The sequence below is a fragment of the Equus quagga genome, chromosome 16 (assembly GCF_021613505.1).
Source record: "Equus quagga isolate Etosha38 chromosome 16, UCLA_HA_Equagga_1.0, whole genome shotgun sequence".
NCBI classification, from domain to species: domain Eukaryota; kingdom Metazoa; phylum Chordata; class Mammalia; order Perissodactyla; family Equidae; genus Equus; species Equus quagga.
Genome location: NC_060282.1, coordinates 49,099,301 through 49,117,926, shown reverse-complemented (window position 1 = coordinate 49,117,926; position 18,626 = coordinate 49,099,301). Strand labels below are relative to the sequence as shown.

General features: G+C 40.4%; 2 long non-coding RNA genes across 2 annotated transcripts in view; one reads left to right on the top strand and one right to left on the bottom strand.

Annotated features, from left to right (window-relative positions):
- The first annotated feature begins 5,722 nt into the window (after nt 1-5,722).
- LOC124227794 (uncharacterized) lies at nt 5,723-13,620 on the top strand. The gene is made up of 3 exons (XR_006885559.1): nt 5,723-6,623; nt 8,649-8,705; nt 11,077-13,620. It is a non-coding gene; the product is annotated as an uncharacterized LOC124227794 (long non-coding RNA).
- Nucleotides 13,621-13,874: 254 nt separating this feature from the next.
- The window catches only part of LOC124228137 (uncharacterized), a 30,778-nt gene continuing 26,026 nt past the window's right edge, over nt 13,875-18,626 (bottom strand). Inside the window, exon 3 of the long non-coding RNA XR_006885643.1 lies at nt 13,875-15,795. This is a non-coding gene — a long non-coding RNA (uncharacterized LOC124228137). The remainder of the gene's footprint in view (nt 15,796-18,626) is intronic.

The window sequence follows — 18,626 nt, the reverse complement described above, 5'->3', positions numbered from 1 at the left end:
TCTCCAAAAGACTTTGATCCTTAGTGTCTAATATTTCTGTCCGTAATTTCATGAGAAAATGGGAGACTCTGTGCTAAGCTAAGCTATCAAAGCTTTAGAAGATAAATGTAAAATTCAACAACAACATCATTGTGGTTTAGTCTATTAAATCACCTCAGTACTATTACAGGGAAGACAGGGCTTATGATCTAAGTCCACAGAGGGGAGCCTGGGGTGTGGCCTCCCACAAGATGCGGTTACCACTCAAAGTCTCACATCCCCCTGCTGTCACTATCTATCTGCTTTTTTTTTTTTTAATTTTCTATTTATTTGTTTCATGAGTTTTTTCTTTCTGCCAGAATGTAAATCCATGGATGCACAGACCTTGCCAATCTTATTCACTATTGACTTCTCTGACCTTGCGTGCAGTAAGCACTCAATAAATATTTCCTGAGTGAGTGCGTGACTCCATCTCAAGGCATGCATTATTGGAAAACCTCTTTTTCTCATTGAGTCTCAACAGAGTTTGTGTGCTCATGGTAGTGTTGTTTTTTGAGAAAGTTGATATGATACCACTCCTGTCCAGTAGTTTCCACACAGACATCTTTGCCACATAACTTATTGGCCATAAGGCAACTTTGCCATAAAAGATAAAATCATGAAAAATTAAAGAGGGGCATTAATTAAAAAAGACATAATGAAACATGAAAAAATGAATAACAAAATTAAAAAGACTTTATAGCAAAATACAAAATATTTGAAAACATTTAAACTGTGTGCATGTAGATTCATGGTGATACTGTGCAAAAAAATGATTTTATTTTTGTTTGTGGATTGTACCTAACTAAGCACTTTTCTTTGTTCTATGGGAAATGTAGGTCCAACTCTGGGCCCTCTTTTCTCCTCCAATGTAGTGTGTTTCAGAGTAAGAAAGCAACTGTTGGGGCAAATCATCCTTACCTGTTGGCTTGATAAAGCCATCAATAACTGGAAGAAATGCTAACTGTTTTAAGACTACCACGTCTACTTGTCACTGTATTGACCATTATAAGGGCTAGCTAAGATTTATGTTACTTGAAAATGCGAGTAACTGTGAGAACTTTGAATGAAGAAATGAAACCAAACTGACAATGAAAACCAAAAACAGTCAACCAGTAATTTTATTTTTTGTGGCAAAATTGTCTTATGGCCAACTAGTTATGTGGTGAAAATGCTTGCAGCAAAGATATCTGCAGTAAAACTATCTGAACTGACACCATCGTGTAGTCAACAGTATACAGGGAGGGGCTGACTGAGTTTTCCACAGTCCAGGGCAGCCCCGATGGCCTGTGTATGAAATCAAGAGCAGGAGTCAATGTTTTTATTCTACCCAATATTTCAAGGGCCTCAGTGACATCCTGTTCATTTTGGTCACCAAACAAAATTGAAAACAGCCCCTTAGAGAACAAAAAGGAGTTACCCAGGGACACCTGTACACCTGGAAAAGTTACTAGGATAAATATTTCTTTGCCTAGAGAAGAGTAAGAGCGGTTCAATGCCTTTACTTGAACTCGTACACATGTAAGTTTCTTACATGGAATAGATCTCCAAAAATGGAGCAAAAGTAAATAGACTCCAATTGAAGTGTATAGTAAGGTTGTTTTGACTTAAATAAAGATTATTCTATTGATAAAACTAAAACAAGCTATGACACTCTTTAAGAAACTAACATCATTGTGAAATGTAAAAATTAAACTATAAAATATTTTATTATTCCTAAGATGAGCCCCTGCAGGGCTGGGTAACTGAAGGATTCCTTTAGGATGATCATTCTGTTGATCTTCAGGCCCTGGGTAAAATTAAAATGTTGAGAGTTTCAGAACTCATAGGTTTTTAACACATGGCTAGCCACAAAATCTTAACTTTTAAAATTAGTGAATGTGCAGGTCAACAGAATAATAAACTACATGGTAAAAGTTACCCTGACTGAGAAAAATCTTCCTTCCTTAGCAAGTATATGTTACATTCTTAGAAATGGACAATGTCTGTGCCAGTTAGGAGAAGGTGTTACAGCAATTTGATGCTTCTGAAAGGTTGCCCAGATTCTCAGCACACACTAGAACACTTTAACAAGACAGTGGACTTCTGGAGTTTCTCCAAGTCACTTTTGCCATGATGCTCACATACCTGGCCTGCCCACGTCCTCTCACACCTCCACACCTTTTTCAGAAACAGCCTTCCTTCTACCCTCTCTCGCCTGAAAAACTCCTACTCTCTCTTCACATCAAATTTCACCTCCACTATAAACCTTGCTGGTCCCTGTCAAGCAGTCTGGCCCCTAAGCCCATTGTCCAGACCTCTCTTACACCATCAGATAGCATTGCACTCATTTATCAACTTTGATTTCACTGAGACCAGGATTATAATTCACCTCAGTGCCCTTGTCTGGCATATAATAATTCCCCATTAAAATGATGGATATATGAAGAGTGTTCTCAAACTGAACTCATAGGCTCTAGAGGACTCTAAAATTTCCCCCAAACATTCCCAGAATTCAGATCTTCTCCCCTTGTGAATGACAAATGTCTATGTAGATAATCCATTCTATACTAGCCTCATGGTACCTAACCCTCTCAACAAGCATGCCACAGCACAGGCCTGCTCATCACTGGAACATTCTCCTCCAAAGTTTTCATCTGATTATTTTAAACTTTGAACATAGCCTCCTAAATTTCTACCTCTCAGTCTCCAGTCTCATTTCATTTTATCTTCCATGTCATAAACACCTCCACTACCTTAATCCCTATATTTTCTTCCAAATTATCAACTTGCATTGACCTTATTTTCTTCTCTTTCCCCAGCATTCCTTGTCCCTTTTCTTCATCTGGGTAACTCCTCCTCATGCACCAGACTTGCTTCTGGCCTTGCCTCTTTCAAGAAACTCTCTCTGGTGGCCCTTGGTGAGATGTTAATACATCCTCTTTGTCACCCCATTGCTGTATTCAGCCTTTTATAATACAATTTCCTGTCAGTGTATCTTTATAGTCTACAAAAGATAAGCTCATCAAGGGGCAAAATATACCTTATTCATATGCAATACCATGTCAATAAATAACTGTTAATCTCTCACCTTGTGTAAAAATTCTATAAACAGCCTGGTCAGGGTCTGTAAAGCTGAAGGATTTGCAGAGGAGAGAAAGTTTTCTGGATCCTTGGAAAGTTAGAGCATCCTAGGAGTATTGTTAAGATCCAATATGTCCAAACCTATTCAGGTCTTTCTCTACAGGCTTAAAATTCCAAATGAGAGAACAAAATACTTCTTCATTCAGGAGCTGACATAGGTGAAGAAGTTTACTTTCCATTTCCCCTTTTGCCCACAGTGCAATGCAACCACCAGCTTCTTGAAGACTTCTGTCTGTCTCAGGTTAATCTTGGGTTTTTCTACAATTGACAGTTGACATGAACACTCAGCACATGTACTGTGGGGTGCACAGCCACATAAGAAAACAGTAGGTAGTTGAGCATCTTAGGGGAAATTTCAAAATATTATTCACCCCAGTACTCTCGGTGAATTACATTATGAGTCCATCCTTCCTTCCTCTGCCAACTAGGAGTCTATTCATCCTTGAAGGTGTACGTCAAACTCTACTTCCATGGCACACCTCTTACCCTAGATTCATTAATAAAAAACAAAAATTGAAAATGACAGAGGTATGCAAGAATTCCTATCCTGTCTTTTGGGTCCTTGATGCCATCCTTGTCCTTATCACCAATTTGGTACAGTTTTGTAGATTTAAGATACCAGAGAGACTACCACTACCCCAACACGTATTCATATTTCAGCATCAACCAGCACAGTATCTACCATGCTATAGGTGTTCCATAAATATTTATCAGTTGGTTGATAAAAAGAATACACTAATCACTGATATAAAAGGAAACATCTCCCAGGAAGCTAAGGTCAGAGATTCTAGTAAACAGGACTGCCATTTTTTAGAGTTATCCTGGTCACCCATGAAAAAAAAAAACCTATTTCTCGGAAGTATTTGTTCAAGAACCACATACTGAGTCAAATGGTTGGCAGTGCTGGTTAAATAGTATCTATGTCCTAACCTGGGTAACTGCAGGATTTTTATTATTTGTGTGGTCTTTTTGTACTTTGCAAATCACTTTTATATCCATGACTTCATTTAATCTTTGTGACCGTCCTGGAAGTGGATGGGGTAGATGTTATGATTAATGGATGAATAAACTGAGGCACAGAGAGGCCAGGAGACTTCAGCCCCAAAGTCTTCATAAGAGAAATTAATATGGGCAAGATTGCAATGCTGGCCCAGAGTGATCCTGCAGCTTAGTAGGATAAATAAAATTTACATGCACCCAAATAGAAGAGTGGATAAATGCTGAAACAGAGGTCTGACTAAAGTGTTATGAAACACGAATAGAGATACAAAGACCAACTTCTCTGACATGCGCTCTCTACCCCAAAAGAGGCCCTCATCCAGAAGGGGCCTGATTTCACAGGACCTGAGAAAGCACTCCAGCATGCAGACCTTCCCAAATGCTGCAGGTTCTGAAAGGATGAAAGGGGCCTTGAATGTGTGCACTACAATAATTATGTTTGTTTTAATGGAGCAATGAGTGCTTCTGTTGTGCTGTGGTGCAAAGGCCTAATTATTCAAACACAGCCATTAGTTCCCACACAGCAAAGATGACAGCAGATGTTATAAAGATAGCATCTCTTGGCCATTTGCCCACCGGGCCCAGCCACAAGGACACTTCAAAAGCAATAGCAGCTCCTGCCAGGAGCATCCCACCACATGTCCTAAGACATCAGAGCCCAAAGTGGACTTGAGACATCTGGAGGGAGAAAGGGGTCAACATGGCAGTAACAGCCATTCCTGCTACAGGTCTCAGGTAGATGAGGCAGCAGCTGGGCCTGGTTAGAACTGAGTGATCTGGGTTTCCTGGAGCCCTGTGTCCCACTGGCTGTTTTCACGCAGACAAGCAGCTCCCATCAGGACACACAGCCTGTGTCAGGAACTCATTTCAAACTTACAAAGCTGAAAGCAAATCATTCATTTGACTGGAGAACAAGATGTACCCAGAAACCCATCCAAATTCTTGCTGCCACCACCAGGAAAAAATATATATATAACTAGCTGAATTTGTGTGGTATACTATTGCTCAAACTTGAGTACTCAGAAGCAGGCACAGGCCTGCCTGCATTTTTCCTATCCCAGCCCTATGAGTAACAGTTAGGAAAACACAAAGGGCTTTAAAAAGTTCAAAGAACTAAAAAAAAAAAAAAAAGTGACTGCATCATTATCACCACAAAACTGCTGAATGTTTAGACTTCTATAAACTGAAATAATTTTTAAGTTGAGAGACAATCAGGGGTTAGTTTTTCTCTGCATCAACCATAGCAAGGAGATTTCCTGGAAGTGGAATCCCTTAAGGCTTTAGTTTCTTTGTTTCCTATGCATGCATGTGCATAAGTGCATGCAAACACACATACACATCCCTGTCTCTACTAAGCAAGCTGCCTGGAAACAAGAGACCTGGAAAGAAGGAGAGAGCTCTAAGGAAATACTCCTCTTGAAAAGATTTCTGCCACCTTGTTCCTGAATCACATTTCACTCTGGCTTTTCATCTCACTTCCACCAAACCATAGAAAGAATATCTCCCAGAAAAATTGCAGTGTGAAGGGTTCTCAGTTTAAAAATAAAAAAGTAGAAAAACTGCCATAACAATGAGGGAAACGACACTCCATTCCTGCTAGTACAGACTCTGAACAGAGCAAAGATCTGCCATCATGTGGAGACTTCTGAAGGAGTGGAAGGAGGAGGTGAAAAGTGCTAAGGTCCTACAGGATGCCCCTCCACAGCAGCATGTTGTTAAAAAGTCCTTTTTGGTGAAGGATTTCCCAGGTTCAATGCATTGCTCTTCTTTTTTCCATGTAGAAACGGAAAGAAAAATCTAGCTAGGAATGAAGTTAAAGAACTTGCTTTTTAGCTCAGGAGGAGGAATATGAACTCCAGAAAGACCCACAGAACTCAGAAGGGCTCTGGAAGTATACGATTAAAAAAAAAAATAAGCACACAGTAGAAACATTATAAATAACAGTCGAAATATTAACTACAAGAAGTAGCAATGAGCACATTGGCATGGCTGGCTTTGTACCAGCTGAAGCAGAGGAAGGTCAATCATGGCTCTTTACTAAGAACAGAAAGAATTTTACACATCTGAAAAGAATCTGGAGATAGCACTTAAACATATATTTTAACACTAAAGCAATAAAATACCAAGAAATCACTAAGTGCCATCCTGGGAGGTCAGGTTGAGTGGAGACAGTGGAGACCATGTAAATCAAAGGTTGGTCCTGTAGATGAAAGTGGGGCCCAGGCAGCTCTCAGTCCTTGCAGCTCGCTTGTGGGTGTAGGACTGAAAATCAAATGAGGGAAGGTTCTGTTACTACTCCATTTAACAGATAAGGAAACTGGGGCCAAGTAACAGGTAATTTAGCAAATAAATAGCACAGAAGAGCTCTGACCCACAGCTTGCCGTCTTCAGGCCCAGCACCCTCAACTTCTGCACAAAACAGCTTTGTGAACCAACGACCTCAGACCTGGAATCACAAATGGAAGATGAACTAATGGAACTAGGTGAGTCTTGGGTCTACATTTGCAAATACCTCCTAGAAAAGTGGCCTCCCTCTCTCACCCGGTCACGGTCTATGTCCCATGGCATAGCTGGGAGCCCAGGGACAGGGTTGTGGGTGGGACGATGCCACTGTCTTTAGTAGGTTGATGCCCTGTGTGCAGAGAAAAGCTCAAATCGCTAATGCCACCCTACAAAGTCAGTACTTGATTTCCCTGACATGTTTCTTCTGAACAAATACCATATTCTACATTTTTCTCTTCACTTTCAACAGGAAAAACACTAAAGCAAAAGCAGGGTAGCTTTAGCTTCCACAGGCAGCAATATAGCAATGGGTGACATTGAGCTACAGATTTTTTAAGACCTTGATGAAAAGAGACTGAAAAAGATGTTCCAACAATCGACACAGCCCATCCAGACTTGGTATGTGGGTCCAACTGGCACTATTCTTAAAGGCTGGAGTGCTCAGCCCCCAAGAAGCAGGACCCAAATAATCATACAACTGCTCTTTAAGACCAAAGGCCAACCCATGCTCCCGTGCAGGACGCAGGATTCCTTTAGCAGAAAGGAATATTTTCCACTGTCGATCTTTGTAGGAAGAGGCCATTCTCAGAGTGGGTTGAAGTGAGGGAGCATGTCTCCTTTGTGGGGCCAGCTATCAGAACTGAGGTTTTCTGGGATGGGGAGTAGGTGGAGGTTGAGAGGAGGCAGTAAACAAAGGGATGGTGGTGTTTGGTGACACTTATGAAGAGCACCCTGGCCAGGGTTCTTACCTATCTTTGTGCACGCACTGCTTTTGCTTCTGTGAGGCCTATAAACTGCCTTCTCAGAATAACGTTATAATACACAAAATTAAATATGATTAAAGAAAAGCAATTATATCGAAAGAGGTTGTATCCATACTCCCATTGGTTAAGAACTCATAAGGGAGCTCAAGTGATCTAAATTTCAGCATAAAAAGTACATGTGGAAGAAAAGGTATTATGTGGTCTGATTTTGTAGTCTCAGTCTGTCATAGGCCATTTGGCTTGCCGCTTCTGGCTCCTACAGGATTCGGGAGTCAGAGCATCCGAGTCACACTACCAAAGCCACTTAGATTCTGTATCACACTGGAATGCCAAAGGATAGGCTCAAAAAACTAATGAAGCTATGATCTCCAAGTACAAAGATATTTATATAGAATCATGTTTTTAATAAATTGTATTGAATAGGTTTGTTTTTATAGGACATTAACACATTATTATTTTATATTGCTTTTCTTATGAGATACTCAAATCATAAATAAACCCAAGGATATTCTCTCAGGGACAGATAAATATAGGATATCCAGGATTCGGTGTTAATTTTGTTTTATACATCTTCAGAGTGGTGTTCTAATGACAAACACCTGCTGTTACTTAGAAGTTTTGAAATGGAACCTGAGAGCGGCCCTATGCACCCTGGGGCCCCAGGGTCAAGAGGAAGCACATTCAGCAGGCTCACGCACCTGCTTACCTTCTCCTGTGGAGCTCTACATCCTGAGAAGGGCATCCGCACATTTGGAGGCACTGTCATTACCCACAGAGCTAAGTACACAAGCAAGTCTGGGCCTGCCACTAGTTGCCTCCAGTAATCATAGACCCAGACACACGACTCTGGAGGAGCCAGGAGACAGCCATCACCCACTTGCAGTCCCACAACCACCATCAGGACCCTGGCATGCCTTGACCCACCCCACTCCATCCCCACCCCACCCTGAGTCCCAGGGTCCAGTCAAAGTGCCAGCCAGAAGGTGCAACCTCCTCTTCCCTACCTGTAGCCCTGGTCTTCACTCTCCACACTCTGTGGACCACAGTCCTCTCTACCATCACCACCCTAATATATGAAGATAAGAGAAAGAGAGCTGTGGAGAAGGGGCTGACCTAATGTTCAAGGCCTTCCCTGGATCCTAGCCAAGTGAGAGCTGAGGTCTCATACAATGGCTTCTCTGCAGCAGCTCTTTAAAAGAGGCTTTTGCAATTTATGGTAATGTTTCTCGTTTTTATATTCAGTCAGTTCTTCCCAGGTTAACGGGCAGCTCTGATTGCCGTGAAGCCCAAGGTCCAACGGTAAGTCACAGTGTGAACTCACTTCCTAGTAGCACCTGGGGAAGACCTGAACCATTCTGAGCCTCCTCTGTGGCCAGGAGGGCAGTGCTGACCCAAACTCTTCTTTACATCTAGTTTTCAGAGTGTGCACAAGCCCACTTTTCTCCTTACTCCTTCAGCCTATTTTCTCCTTACTGACTTCTCACACACAGTGGCTTCTGCTCTGTGGGGGATTGCATGAGGATTTCTCTGCTCCTTTCATGAGCCCCAAAGATTTTTATACCCAAGCAAACCCTTTGTAAGGTCTATTCCAGTTCCTAGTCAAAGCATCGGGGGTTCATATACTCAAGAACTTAGGAAGAAGTGCTGGAAGGAAAAATCTCCAGATAATAAAGTCTAAGCAATGTTTAAGCATCAAACCCATCACTTCTTTTCTTTTGGAGCTGCCAAATGGAAATAATATTCCGAAGGCAAGAGAATAAATTTCTCATCTCTATGAAAATCAAGCTTCCAAGAAAGAGAAAAAGAATAATGAAAGAAAAGAATCTAAGACCAGGTAAACTCAGGAAGATATTCTACCTTATGCATCTTATTCTTCTGCAGAATGCCATCATGTCATCCACCTCTTCAGGAGAAGAAAGCCCTACAGAGAATGCTAACATCTCATTTTCCTATTGCTAATTTTTACAATGCAGGAGCATTTGATCAAGGCAGTCCTAACCAAGAGCTGGAATGGATGCTTATCTCTGGCTCCTGACACTGTCCTGCAGGCTCACGGCCCCAGGTGAAGCCCAGACACCTGAGGTGCCTTTGAGTAGTGAAGACGCTAATCCTTCCCTAAAACCGCAGCTCTAAAACCCTGGCAGAGTGCACTTGGCTTTAAAACATTCTTTTGTATGTCAAACCTCTGGCCTAATGCTTTGAAAGGACACCCACACCAAGCTATTTGTGGCAGTTCTTGTGGCTGAGCACTTTGCAAGACACTAAAGAAACTAATCTCCTCCCCTCCCAAAATACACAGGCAAAAGTGTGTGGATATGCTGCAAAGAACATGGGAATACAGGTACCTCTTCAAGATCCTGATATCAGTTCTTTTGCATAAATACTCAGATTTCTGGATCATATCGTAATTCTATTTTTACTTGCGGAAATGATCTAATATTCATCAACAGATAAAGAAGTTCCATACAGTGGAATATTTTTCAGCCTTGGAAAAGATGCTCCTGGCATATGCAACAACATAGACAAACTTTGAGGACACTAAGCTAAGTGAAATAGGCCAGTCACATACTGCATAATTCCACTTATTTGATGTGTCTAAAGTCGTCAAACTCATAGAGAAAGTAGACAGGTGGTTGCCAGGGTTTGGAGGAAGGGGAAATGAGGAGTGTTCAATGGGTATAAAGTTTCAGTTGTGCAAGACGAATAAGTTCCAGAAATCTGCTGTACAACGTTGTACTTATGGTTAACAATATGTACTGTACACTTAAAAATTTGTTAAGAGGGTAGATCTCACGTTATCTATTCTTATCACAATTTTTTAAAAAAGCAAGCATGTGGAATGACAGCTCCCAGCATTCCCTCTGCAGCCTTGTAGAACGTGAAGCCTTTGCTCACACCACAAACTCTGTCTGGAAGATAATTTTCTCCTCAATCCTCTTCCTGCACTTGTGAGGTGAATGGGCCCTATTCCTCTGTTATAAGGAGAAGGCCATTGAGGCTGTCAGATGCTGCATCTCGAAGACCCTTTCTCTGCCACATCATACTGAGCACAGCAAGCATGCGTGGCATCCTCCCTGTGGTTACAGACCCTCAGGTCCCTGGCTTGGGGAAGACGGTGTTAATTTGTGATGGTGGTTTTGAGGAGTAAAAGAGTTATTTATATTAGTGTGGTATGTACTTAGAACAGTATCTAGTGTTAGCTATTATTTGTATTGTCATTAATATTATATCATTTCTTAAAAACATTTTCTCTGGTATGTTTTGGTTCCCTTAGACATTTCTATAAGTTTATGTTGTTTTCCATAGGAAGGCTTGGTTAATTCTATGTTGGGCCTGAGTTTAAATAATCAAACTTCCTTTTTACTAGTCTCACTTAAAAACCAGTCATTGAATGAAATTTGTTGAAATGTGGCAACTGCCCTGTGAAATGGATACTGCAAGGGTGTGGTGACCCTGCATGTATCCTGGTGCCAATACTTGTGTGTGATTATTTTATTTGTTTTTGTGGTGTGTTTTGTTTCTGGCTGGAAGGGAGGTGGGTTTGAAGAGGTTAGCAATCAGGATCGTTTTCCAGGAGTCATTCTTCTGGAACTGGATCTTGTTCCTACAAAAGTTTCCAAGTTTCTCTTCCTATTGCAATAACTGGAATGTATATTCTCTCTATATACAGATCAATTAAAGGAACCTACAGGAATCACTATGGTAGAGTCAGTCTGGGAACCCCATTTACAGCATGGGAACTGAGCAATCAAGCTTTTCACAGTGACTGAAGCTGCAGGTTTAACAATGCCAAGGAGGGATGGGCCCAGTCTTCCCATGAATTCATTAATTGTGTTTATTATACATATTGTCTACCTATGTCTTTGAGGAATGGGATCAAAAAGTATGAGTGACAACACCTTGAATACAGAACTGTGGTTCCTGCTCAGTCCAGGTTAAAGGGAATTCTGTTTCTGGCACAGCTACTGGGGTCCTAGCTCTTCCTAACAGTCTAACCAGCCCAGAGAAAATCTAAGCAGTACATTCCACCCTACTGGTGAAGCTTAAAGTCAATTTTATAAATATACATAGATCACCTAGAGAAAAAAGTAATTTAAGTAGGGAGAAAATTATTTATCTTTGTTTGAAAAAAAGTCCTGTAAATATTTAAATCTGACTGTGGAAGACAGTTGCACAAATGAGTGGACGTGGCCAGGTTGCAGAGCAGCTATGCTTCCCTGTCACTGCTCCATTAGAGACTGAAGGGCTGCTTCCCAGCATGACGATAGCTCCCATGGCCCCAATACCTGGCCTGGTCCCAGAAGGAGTTTGGGAAGGGCCTGGCCCAGTTTGTGGGGAAATCTCTGCCCCAGCATTGGGATTCTCCTTTGTCTATCCTCCAGCAACAGCTACTGGAGTACATCCCCTTCAGACACTATTTGTTTATCCAGTCTTTACTTCCTGTCATTTGGACAGTCTCACATATATATGCAGACCAGCAGTGCCATGCACTAGGGCTTTTGCACACAGACCCAAGTGGTCATCTAATTCATAATTAAGTAGCAAATGCTTTATAAGGGAGCATAACAAAAAAAAAGTGCATATTGAAAGAACTATTTTGTTCACTTCACTTGAATTTCACTTGAATAATTACACTTGAATAACTACACTTGAATTTCACTTGAATAATTACAAAATCCCCTAGAAAACTTGAAAAGTAGCCTACAGCCTCAAAGATTCACACTAAGGTAATGTTTTTTGTACTGTCTTCATATCTGTATTTATCCATTGACTGGAATTTACTCAATAATCACTACTTGAGTCCAAGGTCTACTTTTTATTATTAACCTCGTGGTTGGTTTTACCTGTGTTAACTGGTTTGAATCCGGATGACACTTTATCATAATGATAGACTATAATAATTTTAGATACAAATTACCAAGAATAATACGTGTTATTTTACAAGAATTTAGAAGGGCCCAGTCCCCATACCCATGGAATTTACAATCTACTTTTTGTGTAATGCCATGTTCACTGTCAATATACAACCCACAATATCTACTATTAATAATTAGGTCAATTAATTGTCTCACTATTGCAATATGTACACCTATTTTGATATATGTCAAAAAAGTCACCACATACATTATGAGTTTCAAAGGTAATTCCATGAAAAGGAATCAAGTAACTGATCTTGTTAGGAGCCACTGTCAACATGTTCTTCAAGTAAAATATTACAACTTCTTAAAAGGCTTTTTCTAAAACTATACTTATATTTAATTTTAATTGGTGAGCCATTCACCAAACTCAATTGGGTAATTAACAAGTGGAAAATACATGTTTTGCCAACAGCAGTGGTGTGCTGAACAAGCTCATAGTAGCTCCACAAGAAACACTTGTCAAATTTTTAGAAGTTTTTTTACCTGTTTGTTAACCTTTACCGTTTTAAATATTAAATTATATAAACTTACAACTTCATAAATTATATTAAATGCAAAAGTAATAACTCACAGTTCATCAATTCCTAAACATTTTATCCCATTTTACCATGTCCTGTGCTCTTAATCATGTTGGTGTGGTGGAAGTACGACATGATGGTGAGCTGACATGCAACTAGTCCTAACTCCATGTTCTGTCTATCCCATTGGTAGCACGAGATGGGCCATGGTAGGGGTATTATTGCCACAGAAATCAGCAAACATCACCAACCAGGGCTTGATTTATTGCTTTGTTGACTGCATGGGCTTAAAAAAATGAGGAAGAAAATGTTTATAATGCAGATTAAATTTAAAAGTGTGTTGTGTATATAGCTGTTACATTATGAAGTAGGGCTCCAAAATGAGGAAATATTCTTCCAGTGTACAAAACCTATTATCTGATTTAGCAAAGAAGTCACTTACCTCACTGAAAGCACGTCAAATTCCAACATCCATCTTCATTGTTTACTTTCTCCTTACTCGCTAGCATAATTATGAAAACATCAACCCATAGTCATGTCAGAATCACATTTGTACATCTGCTGCAGTGCTAGGTTGGCTACAGATAGGAGATTTCAGCAAAAATCAACAAAAGCATTCTTTGAGAATCAAATGGAATTTATAATAGAGAGTAATGTGTATTTTATTATTATTTGTAAATTGTGTGCAATGTATCTTTATACCAGGATGGTTGATAATAAAGTTATGTGTGTATTATATGCACATGTTTTTTTTTTATTGGGAGCTGGTTGCTAAACATTTACCAGTCCATCACTGGCTAAGTATCTGTATTAGTTTTTCTCTGTGTGTATGAAAATTCTAGCCAATCTAAAGGAGATCTATTTGCTTAAATATTTTCCCAAAGGAGGCAATAAATGATATTTTGTGTTTATAGAAAGAAATAGCTCCAATTAAGAAATAAATTTCTTTGGAGATAATTACCAAAAGACAATTTACCAAAATGCTAGTGCTCAAAAACGATTTAGATACCCCCATTCCAGTATCATTGTGAATCAAAAAATATTGTCCATGTTTGTCCATTTAAATTATATTCTCATCTAAACATGTAATGATGGTATAACCCTCATGATTTAAACTGTTGCTTAAATAGATATTTTTCTCCTAACGTTTTCATTATCTTTTTTAATTTGCACACACACACACATATCCTTTGCTTTTTTGGAGGAGAGACCAGGGATACACCAACACACTTAATGTCCAGCTTCTTCCCACGAGCTCAGACTGGAAGATCAACCCAAAGGGGCAGCGAAGAGGTACACGGTCCCGTCCCTGGCTCTAGTGCCAATCCAGAGGGGCATTGCCTAAGAAAGCCAATAGCATGTTCCAAAAACAGAGACAAAGCTGCAGTGAGAGGAATCACTGAGATCATGCCAAACTGAAACAAGATATAGATGATGCCAAGTAGGCAAGGTACAGCTTAAACGCTGTTCCATAAATATCTGGAAGACAGAAGAGACAACTGAAGTGAAATAATGAGCAACATACTCCTGTGGACAAGTTTCTCAAGACCAATAATGAAAATGAAGTTACATTTCTGTGATTGTTTCTTTTTTTGCACCTAGAAAAGTGCTTCGCCATAGGAGGGTTCAATATCATGGAGTAAATGAATGAATGAATGATATGCTGGGCCTGCCACCAGGGAAAGCATAGTTGCTTGAAAGCTTTATGTTTAGAAAACACGCGGTATGAAAATTTGCTTATGGTACTGAATTTAAAACGTGTGAGGTCTGTGCAACCCTTAAAGCAGGAATAGGAAACCATAGCCTCTGCACCCAGTCTGGCCTACCACCCGTTTTTGTAAATTAAATTCTACTGGAACATAGCCATGCTCACGTGTTTATGTGTGTCTATGGCTGCTTTTGGAATGTAATTGCAGAGTTGAGTACAGTTGTTGTTACAGAGACAGTATGGCCTGCAAAGCCTAAATATTTACTATCTGACCCTTTAGAGAAAAAGTTTGCTGATCCCTGCCTTCGAAGAAGTAACTAATATTTATTGAATGCCTATTGTATGTCATTGGAAATAAATAAGACATCTTCCCCCTGCCCCCTACCTGGCCAGCCAGGAGTTGTAGTTGGGAAGACAGAAACATAGATGCTGAATGTCAGGCCTAGGACTTGGCCATAAACTTGAAGAAGATATCCTGCTCAGGATATTGCAAGTGAGGTCTCAGGTTTCACAAGGAAATGCTGTCACTCATCTCTCTGCTTCTTTGATGTGACTGGGGTCCTGCTGTCTCAGAATGGGGGTGAGAGACTAAGGATGACCCCAACATACCTCTGCAGTAGGAGAAGTTAGGGTTAGGGTGCCAGCTCAGACTACAATGTATCTTGTTTCTCATTTGACGATTGACCCTGGTCCATGTAGTCCCTGGTGCAGGGAAGGGGTAAGTGGTACCTAATACTATAACGTATACCAGGCACTGTGCTAAGCACTTCAGGATAATCACTTCATGTAATCCTTGCAGCAAGTCTATGCAGCAAGTCCTCCGGATTTCTTGCACTGCAGTGGGGACATTGAGGCTCAGTGTAGGAAACGTATCCAGTATCCCACTAAGAATAGGTGGTAGAGTGGGGATTGCGTCACTCTGACTTCAAAGCCAATACATTAGGCATTCTGCTCGACTCTGAAGCCTCAGGAAGGAGGGATTTTTCCAGAAGTAGGAAATAGGGAGTAGTAGATGTAGTCAAAAGTAGCGTAAAAGTGGAGGGAAGTGATCAATCGACCCTGGATGTCACCACTTTGGCATTACTGGTGACCTTAAGTGTAGGAAGAGACCCTCACTTTCTTCTGGTGTCTGCCCCTGATGCTTCCTTCAGTCAGGTGGTTTTGAAGAGTAGGCATTCTGGACTCTGTCTCATTCTTTGTGTCAAGATCCGTCTTCAAGGCAAAAAGAGTCATAAATGGGCAGTCTGCAAAAATGAAGCATATACATTCAGGTAAGAACTGAGAAAGGAAGAGTTACTCAAAGACATCCAAAGAGTATATTTCCAGGGCAAAAACTATGCATTTATGTAGAACTCCCATTCCCTAATTAGTGAATCAGGTAGACCTGGGTGTGAGGCTGACTCCATCAATTAATAATTGCTCAATGTTGAGCAAGTTTCATATCCTCTTAGAACCTCTGTTTCCTAATCCACAAAACAGGGATAATAAGGCCTAATTCCCAGGGTGGTTGTGACAATAAAATGAGGTCATGCTTGTAAAACAATTCAGGATGGTGCTTGGCGTATAGCAGGCTATCAATAATGCTGTTGTTCCTGTCACTAATATTATTAGGACTAATAATACTAATTATTATTGGTATCACAGTGGGTCAAATTCAATGCTAAGAAATCAAGATATAAAGGTGAGTAAGGTGCAGCCTCTGCGCACAGGGAGTTCATGGATGTCGGCAGAGTCACGGACAGCAGGAGGGAGACATGAGCCGCAGAATTCCTCCTTCAGTTCAGCTGCCTATGAAGGTTCAACTCAGCACATTTGTGCTGCTTCAGTTTATCATTTATAAAAAGGGATAGATAGTAACGCTTATCACAATTCTTTCCTAATTCTCTTCTCCTGGTCCCTTGTGTTTCTAGGGCTACAGACCACGCCCACTGTGCTGCCATGCGCAGCTCTCCATCTAGGCATCCCTGCCAACTCTCCCTCACCAAAATTCACCTCTCTTGAGTATTTGCACAGATGTTCTAATGGGTGGCACTGGCTGAACAGATCCAAAGCACATGTTTCAAGACTATTGACACCTTACCCACATAAGCAACATATGTGTGGATTTCCAATAAAGTGTTAAGCTAGTGGGGCCCAGAGGGCAGGTTTGATGGTCACCTACTTTATGTAGCCATCCCAAATGGATAGAGGACTCTCAACTCTGATAGAGAGATTCAGACAGTGAATCCAGAGGCCTTCCATTTATTCTGATCAAACCAGCGCCTGCTCCATGAGAACCATCAGATCACATTTCCATTTTGTTCACTGGCCTACAAATGTTAAATATTAAAAACTCAATACATTTGTGTTGCTTCAGTTTGTTTTTTATAAAAAGGAAAGGATGGGGCCGGCCTGGTGGCACAGCAGTTAAGTTTGCTGGTTCTGCCCTGGCAGCCCAGGTTCTACCGGTTGGGATCCCAGGTGCAGACATGGCACCACTCATCAAGCCATGCTGTGGTAGCATCCCACATATAAAAAAAGCAGAGGAAGAGGGGCATGGATCTTAGCTCAGGGCTGATCTTCCTCAAAACAATGAAAAAAAGAATTAAAAAGAAAAAAAGGAAAGGATAGTAATACTTACCACAAGAGTAAATTCCAAGGTGGTTTGAAGCTGATCAGAGGAAATATGCTCTTTAAATAAAACATATGATTATACTACCTACTGATGAAGATGAATGCTTTGTGCACAATCTATGTGCCCATTTGTGGAAATTGCAAACAACCTCCAAGAGAGGTAAATTTAGAAATATTGGAAATTTTATTTTCTATACACCTATTAAATCCCAACCTGCTAAAAAATATGGGTCAGTAAAGAGGAAACAGCTTACTTGTATTTAACCAGCTGTACCAACAAACATATATAGATTTAGTTTTAACCAGTAGTGTGCTAGTAAATGTTTAACAGTAAGTTTTTTGAGGGGCAAAAGAGTGAATCCCTGGTCTGGAGCATTTGCCCATTTCTGTAGTGTAAATACTCCCACCAGAGCTCAAGTCACTGATCACAAAATTGAGAGAGAGCCCCAATCAAACTCTTTAGAGCTGGTGCAAGTGGCTCCAGCCACCACTGAAACTATAAGCTCGGCCCACTTTAGGCTCAGTAGCATGGCAGAATGGAAAAAAACTCTGGACTAGGTACTGGAAGACGTGGCTCATATCCCAGTTCTGGATTACTATGAACCCACGTAAGTCACTCACTCTTGGAACCTGAGTTTTCTCATCTGTAAAGTGAGTAATAACAGCTGTCCTAGAACTTTCATGAGGTTGTTATAAGGATGAAAGAAGTTTATTGAGGTAATTTAAATTCTGAAGTTCTATGCCATTGTAAAGATTTTGCTATTATTATCAAAGCATTCGGCACATAGCATGGCAACCACTATACATATCTTAATTAGAGTGCTAAGAAACCTAGAACTTCCACTGACACCTCAAGACGTTTGCTGAGTGTCCAGAGCAGTGATCTAGCCTAGTTCTAGTATTTTTTCAATAGTAAAATTTGAAACCACTCATTAATCTAATTATTATAGCAAATTCAGGATTATTCTAGAGTTGCTCTAAAAGCCCCACAATCATTTGAAAGGATAGCCCCATACTGTCATGTGGGGAAGAATGCTTAATGCCCAATTGCATGAAAGCTCTTAGGATAAAAGGTACTGCTCATGAAAAGACAGAGCTAGAGCTGTCTCCAAACTTCAGTGACTGATAAAGCAGATTATTGTAACCTTTCTCCTGGAGCTCAATTTAAGAACAGTACATTATATGAAAAAGTTGAACCCCAGATCCCATTAACACATTTCAATTAAGACCTTAAAAACATTCTGGAAATTGAATCTGGATTCCTACTGGGCATGTGATCTTTAAAACTTTATATTCTATAACCTGGGAAGAATGAAATAAACCTGGTTCGCAAGACACCCAGGAACTGTTGAGTCAACCAACCTTAAAACTGTTTTTTTTTCTGGACTTCTTTTTTGTGAGATCACAAATTCCTTTATTGTTAGAGTTTTCCCTTACTTGCAGCTCAACGAATCTTTACTAA